Genomic DNA, 9,605 nt, shown 5'->3' with positions numbered 1-9,605 from the left:
CTAGCATCCCAGGGCCAGTCTTAGCTTCTCAGATCTCACCAGGTAGGACCTGTTACCTGTTCCATTACTTGGTCAGGAGTTAAGGGACTTAGGTTTCCTGGTTATTGAATGTTGCTTTGCCAGCTTTTTGCTTAGAGCAGTGGTTCTCAACCTTCTTAATGCAATGATCCTTTAATACAGTTCCTCATACTATGGTGACCCCCCAACTGTAAAATTATTTTTGTTGCTACTTCATAATTGTATTTTTTTGCTACTGTTATGAATTGTAACATAAATATATGCTATGCAGGATATGCAACCATGTGGAAGGGTCGTTTGATCCCCAAAGGGGTTGCAAATCACAGGTTGAAAACCACTGGCTTAGACAGATTGATTCTATCAGTATTTGCTTAGAAAGAACTCTGCCTGGCTCCCTCAAAGGTCACCAGAGTATAGCCCTGTATCCCAAGAGATGTTTCTTTAGGACCCGAACACATTTGTGATTAGAGTTGATTGGGTGGCTTGCAGAATAAACCTGGCTTTTGTAGTTTGATTTATTCTTGTTTTCTTTCTTACAGCTGCAGCTTATCTTTCTCCCTGTAAGCTACAAAATGAAGACTACTCCATTTTAGTCTTTCTGGTATCAAAAGGTTGAGCCAAACTACTGACTAGCCCTTTTGCCATCTCGAAAGCTTTTCATACAGGGACAGGGAGGAAAGATTGGAGGAGGAGGGGGAAGGGGAGGAGAAGGGGGGAGGGGGAGGAGAGGGGGAGGGGATGGGATAGGGGGTAAGAGGATTTTGGCAGAGAGAAACTGGGCTGGGGGCCTGTAGGCCACGAGGCTTTGCACTCTGGAGCCTCTCCTGCCAAGGCAGCCCCTGGGGTGCCGCCTCCTCCTCTTTCCCTCACTGCCCACTATGGGGAAGGCTGGCAAGGAGCTGGGCTCCAAGTAACAGTACGTTTAATAGGAAGCAAATGTTTCTCCACCGAGGAGGTGTTTCCTCCTCAGAGAAGTTACAAAGAGCCCTTTCAGAGAAAAGAAGGCAGGCAGAGTGTGTGGCCACCTTGCTCTCTGCCCTGTGTAGCCCTGTACGAAGCCAGGGCTCTCTTTCTCTCCTCAATCGGACATTGTCAGAGGTGGGCAGAGACATGCGAAGCTCTGTCCCTTTGTTTACACCATATAAGAACATTCTTAAAGTTCCAGGGGGTCATTGTGAAACCATGCTTTCTTTCTGTGGCTCCTGGTACTCAACAGCTTGTGGGTTTACTTTGTAGCCCCTTGATGGATCTTCATCAGAATCTCTTCATTTTCTGGCCACCCTCCAACCCCATCCCCAGTTCTTATATGAGGCTACCGAGTCTATGCCTCTTCTTTTCATATCAGAGTTTATTCTCATTAAATGCAAAGCTAAACCCTTGGTCTTATAGTCTCCACTGACCAACCTGCCCTTCTCTCATTGCTCTAAGAGACTCATCCCAATCCAAACCTCAACAAGTGCAATTTCCAAAGTGCACAGCCTCAGGAGACCCTCGTGGCGGTGAACACACTCAGCTGGATTGGGTCCTTGGTTGAAAGTGAAGAGACACCCTGGCAGGTTCAGTAGAAGGCCTTAATCTTCGATGTGCACAACTCAAGGAAAACGGCTGAAGGGTCAGCCGTGCAGAATCAAGAAGAAAGCATGGTTGTACCAATTCAGGGCAAGAAGAGAGAAGAAGGGAGAGAGGTGTCCCTTGTACGTCGTTAACTGATTGTAATCTTCCTGTCTTCTTGTCCACTGCCTAGCTCCTCCCTCAGGTAGAAGCAACATGAGGTCAGGGCCTTTGTTTGTTTGTTTGTTTGTTTTCTCCCTAATTTCCTGGAGTCCAGAACAGCAGCTACACAGAGGTAGCTCCGGATAAATATTTGCTGAATGAGTGTCAGATGCTGCTGAAAGTACCAGCAATTGCAAAGATGAAGCATCCCAGATGTTAGCTATTTATCCTTGATGGAAATAGATATGTTTGGCTCCTCTTCTGGCTATTCTCACCCTCTCCTGACCTTTTTAGGATCTGGATGATATGGTTTGACAGTATGGAGCTAACAGGAAGAGCAGGGCCAGGTGCTCTGTTGCCGGAGAAGGGATGGCAATAGTGACAAACAAGAATGGAGGTTTCAGGAAGGGGACACATGGTACTCACAGATAATGGTCCACATCATGATCAAAGGAGATCTCAGAGAGGCTGATAGTACCATTATCTATGGCCAGCTTCCCTGAGGAGAAATGGGAGAGTCCCAGGAGGATTTTTAGAACTACTCTATGCCTTCAGACTCTGAGACACCAAAGGAGATCCGTGTCCAGGTCAGAGAGGAGAGCTTAGTAGCTAGAGATCTGGGCATAAAAATCATAAAAGTCTTTGTTGTGTATCCTTAGTGTTCCCAAGCCTTCTCTTGTTTCCAAGTCTAGTGGCTGCCTTTGAAATGGCACTTCCAGGGACTGAAGGTCCTGAGAGAGGGTGCGGTTGAGGTAGAACAGAGAAGGTATGAAAACATGCCAGGACGGATGGGTGGAGGTAGAAGATGACATTTCTGCACTTCCAAGGGAGGTGCTGAACTGTCTTGTAACTCCTCCCTGGGCTCTGCTGCAAGCATTCAGTAATTCAACCTATTGCTGTTTCTAACAGAAATCTTTGTGGGGGTGGTGGCAGTCGTGGAAATGGTTGGTTTCGCTGGAATTCCATAGCTCTCTGAATGAGCTATGTGTAGAAAAGCATGTACTAAGAGTTTAGGGCCAGTTGTGCTGGCCTTAATTGTCCTATGGCATGCATTGGGGTCACAAAGGTTAATGCTATGATAGGACACAGGCCTGCCAGCCAGCTGGGGCTGCCATTTACTTTCCATGCTCTTGTTAAGCCCCTCCCCCACTGTCAAGGCAAAACACCATGGAAAACAAACTTTAGAGCCCCTGTCCACTCACCTCCCATCTCAGCTGTTAATCCCTAATTCTTAGACACAAGGGTTCCTGGGTCCAGCTGACCTCTACAGGGCTGAAGAACTTCCATTCCAGAATCTTAGGAAAGAGCATATTGCACACTGTAGTATGTTGGTGGATATGGGAAGGGGATGCACACTTTGGTCTTTTGATGAGAAAAACTTGACAACGAAGGGCAGCAACTGGTTCAGTGGGCTGCAGAGGGGGAAGGGACAGAAAGAGTGGAGACTCAGGACCAAAAATAAGTCATGTTGGAGAAGGACTTAAGCTGAATTCCATGTGTATGAGATGCTAAGCATAGTCTATTTTTAGATCCTGGAGCATTTCTAAGAGGTAGAGCGAGATGGTTTGGCTGTGTTAAAAGACAAGTAATTACACTCATTTGTGGGCTCTGCTGCTTAGCATCCTCGGCTGATCATTCTCCAGGCTGGATTGCCCCTCTCGTGATTATCTGCCACCATTTCTTTTGTTGTCAGTTTTATTTGATTGCAACACCTGCTCATAAAGATTCTCCTTATCCTTATGCAGCTTAGTGAGCAACTCAGAACAAAAGGAAAGCACTTTAGGGATGGTTAGGGGTGCTGTCTGAGAAGAAAGAGAAGCAAACGCCTGCGTGTGCTGTAGAGTTATTTTTTAGTATTTGGGGTGAATACTGATTGGACAAGGCCATTAAAATGCTAAGAATTTTGTTGTTGTTTTTGCAGCTTCATGTATTCCTCTTTCCTAGCATTACTACCATCTCATGTATGTGTGTGTGTGTGTGTGTATACACATATGCATACAAGCATGTGCACACACACACACACACACACACACACACACACACACACAGTTCTTTGGTCCATGATAGTTTTAAAAGTTTAAAAAGTGCAACTTTTAAGGTACAAACTCATCTGTTGTTTTACCCATGGTTCTTTGGACAAGACAAACGTTGTTTTCCCTACTAAAAATATATCTGAAAGTTAAAATGCTGCTGGGGTCACTCAAGAAACCTGTGTCATATCAATCACTGATCAGAACAAAAGGTTGTAGTATGTCAAAGTTAAATTGTCTTGTTTTTGTAGCTTGAAAAATATATGTTGGGCTGGAGAGATGGCTCAGCATCTAAGAGCACTATCTGCTCTTCCAGAGATCCTGAGTTCAATTCTCAACAATCACATGGTGGCTCATTATCATCTGTAATGAGACCTGACGCCCTCTCCTGGTGTGTCAGAAGATAGCAACCATATACTCATACATATAATAAATCAGAAAGAAAGAAAAGAAAGAAGGAAGGAAAGAAAGGAAGGAAGGAAGGAAGGAAGGAAGGAAAGAAGAAAGAGGAAGGAAGGAAGGAAGGAAGGAAGAAAGAAAAGAAAAGAAAAGAAAAGAAAAGAAAAGAAAAGAAAAGAAAAGAAAAAAAGAAAAGAAAATGTGTGTTTACTGCACTGGAGCCATGCTTTGAAAAGTAGTGTTTCATAGGTACATGTAGACATGTTGTTCTTTGAATAATTTGGAGGAAAGTAGGCCAATGTGGCCCTGATCCTTTCCCCAGATCACCCTGCCACTATCTTTGTGCAAGGGTGACAACCTGGAGCAATGAGTCAAGGCTTCTCTGGCAACAGTAAGAATTTAGACAGAACTGCATATAGAAAAGGGGAAAATGGAGTTGAATAGCTTAGTTCCTATATAATTTCATTAATGTCCAGCCAGCCAATACTTGGAATTGTCACATGGATCATTCAGCACAGAACTGTTGTTCAGATGAATGTATTACTGAAAACAAAAAACATACCAAGTCCTCTGACATGGCAGCAAGCAGGAGATAAAAATCAGATTCTGGTCAGAATGTGGACAAGTTATACTGATCACCAACCAACCAAACCAAGACAAAAACAAAGACAAAAAAAATCCAGGAATCAGAAAATAAAACAGAGTGTAAGGCATGGGGCCTGTTCATGGGGCCTGAGGAAGAAGTTAGCTATTGCTTTTCCAGCTTCCCTTGCAGCTATTTTCTTGTGATCCAGACTCCCTGACTACAGTCAACCACACAAGGCTGGGATTTGGAAAATATGGAAATGAAGACACGTGCTTGTGCTGCAGCTACTCTGGGTACTGTGACATCCAGGAATTCAGGAACAGGCAGGGAGTATCCTGATCTTGGAGTTGGAGAGATTAATTGAGGTACCATGGGAAGTAGAACAATGACTTCCCAAAGATATCCATGTCCAAGTTTCCCCAGTACCGGAATATGTACTTCAAATAGACAAAGGTGAGGATTTGGGGGTTGAGAGGCTCTACTGTATTATCTGGGTGGCACTGATAAAAGAAGGATGCCAGCCGCCCTTAGGACCTAGAAAGGGCAAAGAAAATCCTATGCACCCAGAACTGTCTGAAAAAGACTGTAACCCTCATAAAACCTTTTAAAATTTATTTACTTTATTTGGTACTATTGAAGAATGATCCTAGGATTTCATGCATATTAGGTAAGCGCTCTACCACTGAGCCATGGCCCAGCCTTGATAATGAAATACGTACAGAGACTTCTGTAAGAATGACCCTGTGTTGCTTTAAACTAACACAGAAGCAGCATAGCAGCTCCTGTGACCATAGCAGCAATAGGAAGCCAATACCCAGTTACTGAAGTGCCTAAGCCTAGTTATGAACAGTTTCAGTTGATGCAATTAAAGTCTAGTTTTGTCTGGAACATTTCTAAACCTGGTTCTCTGGCTCTCCTAAAGATTTTGTAAATTATTATATAACTTAAAGTATTCCTTTCTTCTTGAATTGTCCTAGATATATAGGTTCCATGGCTTGTAAGAATGAACCAAGGTAATGGCATTCCTCAACCCTCATCAATACACAGACATACTTACTTATAGCTGGCATCCCCATTCTTTCCTGTTTATTTCTGATTGATCTTTAAGTTGATGTTTATGTTCTATTATTCTGTCTTCCTCCAGCTCCTTGCTGTTCTTTGATCAGGCTGTTCTCACATCCTTATTATGATTGGCCTTCCCATCTCTTCTTTCTTCTCACTCCAATTCTGTTCCACTTCCTGTCGTGCTTCTTGAAACTTGTCAGTGCTTTTCACTGTTGTATTAGAAGGGTGTCAGAGGTGTCCATCAGCAACAAGACAAAGTTCAAAGACTTTACATGGCATGGAAGGACCTAGATAGCCTTGCCTGACAGATTTATACAGCCATTAAGATAAAATCTTTGGGTCACCTTCTCATTTCAATGCACTGGAAAACAAACCTCTTGCTTTTGTATCAATCTGCATCTCTGTGTCTCACTCGGGGGTGTCTTGAAGTAAATACTACTGACTGAGGGTCATGGCCTTACATTTGGGGGCTTGTCTGGGATTTAAGGAGACTGATTGGAGGGGAAAAGACTGAGCTTGGCAACATGTGCCTACTTGTGTTTGTCTGTGTTTATCTCTCTGTCTTTTGCTTTCACTTTTGGCTCACAAGCAGTGTTGGCTGAAAAGTCTCTGGTCTGGTGTGGCCAATTGTAGAGGGCAGATGTGCCTTAACATGGTGACTATATGGAGTCTGGAGAACTAGTGTGAATATTGCAAGGAGAGGGGCCACTAGGCCCTGGAGTGCCCTAACAAATGGAAGCTGAGGGCAGGAAATCCCAGGCCTTGGGCAAAGCGCCCCCAAATGGCAAAGGTGTTAGCTCTGGGGGAAGACAGCGACTAGGGAGGATGGGGTTCAGACCCCCTCCCTGAACCTAGGGTAACTGAGAGTGGAGGGGAAACACACTCAATTCTTGGTGGACACAGGGGCTCAACACTCTGTCCTCCTCCAAGCCAATGGCCCCATTTTCAAGAAAAGATTGTGGGTCAAGGGAGCCACTGGCACCAAAATGTATTCATGGACTACTTGAAGAACAGTGGATCTACTGATGGGCTGGGTATCCCATTCATTTATGGTCATCCCAGACTGCCCATACCCTCTGTTGGAGTAAGACTTACTTTCCAAGATGGTGGCCCAGATATACTTCCTGCCCAGTGTGCAGCAAATAACGGGCCCAAAAGGAGAGCCCATGGGTGGAGGAAAGACCTCTCCAACTGACCCCTGCTGGGAGCCAAAGCTACCTAGTTTAAAGGCAAGAGAATTTTTTTCCCATGGAGGTCAGAGACAAGTGGGTGCTGCCATGGTGGATGGCACAAATGTCATCTGGGTGGGATCTCTACCCCTTGGCCTGTTGGCGGAGAAAGCAGAGCTAATTGCCTTCACAAAAGCCTTGGAATTTGGGGCCAGCAAGAAAATTAACATCTACGGGGATAGCAGGTATGCCTTTGCCACAGCCAAAGTCTATGGAGCTACATACCAAGAGTGAGGACTGTTCACATCAGAGGGAAAAGAAATAAAAAACAAGTAGGAAATCTTGGATCTCTTGGATGCCCTGATGAAGTCAATAACTGTGAGCATTATTCATTGTCTAGGACATCAAAAGGGAAGAGACTCAATGGCCTGGGGCAATAACCAGGCAGATCAAGTGGCTCGAGAAGTGGCTATGCAGGAGCCTATCCTGGTTATGGGCCTGCAAGAGGCACCTGCTGGGGAATGGGACTGGACTAAGGGATGTTCTCACTTAAATATACAGAAGAAGAAAGAACTCAGATTGCTATCCACCCTACCAACTATTACCTAGAGAAGGGAGGGCAATGGTGCACACAAGAAGGAAAAACTATATTCTTCAGAAAGCAAGCAAAAGAATTCCTTGGCCAAATGCACAAATGGACTCATTTAGGGGATAAAAAGTACGTCCAAGAAGTTAAGGAATCTAAAGTTATATAACATGGAACTAAGATTTGGGGCCAGAGAGATAGAACAGTGTAGGATATGCCAACAAGTGAATGCTTATGCGGCCAAGAGTAAACAGGGCAAAAGACCTAAGGGAGAAAGCACTGGAGTGTATTGGGAGGTTGATTTTATAGAAGATAAACCAGAAAAATATGGTTACAAATACCTTCTAGTGTTTGTAGNTACTTTCTCTGGATGGGTTGAGGCTTTCCCCACCAAGCAGGAAATAGCTACCATGGTAGCCAAGAAGATATTAGAGGAAAATTTCCCAAGGTTCAGAGTGCCCAAGATAATTGGATCAGACAGTGGTCCTGCTTTTGTCTCTAAGGTAAGTTAGGTATTGGCAGAGATACTGGGGACTAACTGAAGGCTCCATTGTGTACCATCCCCAGAGCTCAGCGCAGGTAGTAAGAATGAACAGAACCCTAAAAGAGACCTTAACTAAATTGTCCTTGAAGACAGGCGCTGACTGGGTGGTGCTCCTCCCCCAGCCCTGTTCTAAGCCTGAAACACCCCCTACCCTTTTAACCTGACCCCTTTTGAGAACCTGTATGGGAGCCCCACTCCCTTGACTCTAGCTCTTGACCCCCCCCCCCCCTGCCTCCAGAGTGACTTTTCAGGCTGGCAAGGATCTTATGGCTTGATTGCAAGCTTTCCAGATCAGTAATTTTGGCCTAAACTTAATGCCCTGTATACCTGGGGCAGGTACCCCAGAGGTTCACATGAGTAACAAGTTGGAGACTGGGTATATGTTAAGAGGCATCATGCTAAAAACTTGGAAGCAAAGTGGAAAGAGTCATTCCTGGTGTTGTTGACCACCCTGAGTGCCATTAAAGTGGATGGAATAACTGCCTAGTTTCACGTAACTCATGTCAGACCAGCATCTGTGCCTGACGCCAACTGGATAGCAGACACCAAGCAACCCCTTCAGGCTCAAAATCACCTGCCCTTCTGCAAGGCCAGAGAAACCATGAGATGGCTATGGTGTATCTTCCTTCTGGTGCTGAGCTTCAGCACCCCCACAACCCTACCAAAGTGACTTGGCAAGTAGTCACAGCCACTGGGGATATAGCTTGGTCCACTACAGAGGAACACCTATCTGCCTTATACCTGGTGGCCAGACCTTGTCTCTATAAGTTAGCAGTGGGCCTTGACTCCTAGAATATCCCCACCCTACAGACACAGGGGAATGGACTTTTGAATCTAAGCCATGACTCAGAAGTGGCCTTGTAGGGTGAGGCTTAGGGTGTGGACACCTGAAGTTGAGGAGTGTCCTGACAGAAACCCCCATATATGTGTGCCCCCGAGATGGGAGAAGCTGACAACAGACCCATCAGTGGGGGAGGGGGAAACCAGTTTTTCTGTGTTACCTGGGGGTGCGAAACATTAGGAAGCTCAAACTGGAGACCATTGTGAGGGTAGTTAAGGATTCAATGGCTAAGGTGAGAAAAGGGCTAGCCAAGTGGAAGAGAGAAAGAAAACAGAGTCAGGGCTGGTTCGAGTCTTGGTTTAACCCCTCCCCTTGGTTAACCACCCTCATATCCACCTTGTTAGGACCCCTAATTGTTTTCCTGTAATTGCTGACCTTTAGACCCTGCATATTGAACAAGCTTATCACCTGCTTCTGCTTCTTCTTCTGCTTCTTCTGCTTCTTCTGCTTCTGCTTCTTCTTCTGCTCCTGCTCCTGCTCCTGCTCCTGCTCCTGCTCCTGCTCCTGCTCCTGCTCCTGCTCCTGCTCCTGCTTCTGCTTCTTCTGCTTCTTCTTTTTGGTTTTTCAAGACAGGGTTTCTCTGTGTAGCCCTGGCTGTCCTGGAACTCACTTTGTAGACCAGGCTGGCCTTGAACTCAGAAATCTGCCTGTCTC

This window comes from Mus caroli, chromosome 17 (genome assembly GCF_900094665.2).
Source record: "Mus caroli chromosome 17, CAROLI_EIJ_v1.1, whole genome shotgun sequence".
In the NCBI taxonomy this organism is placed as follows: domain Eukaryota; kingdom Metazoa; phylum Chordata; class Mammalia; order Rodentia; family Muridae; genus Mus; species Mus caroli.
Note: the sequence above shows the minus strand (reverse complement) of the source record.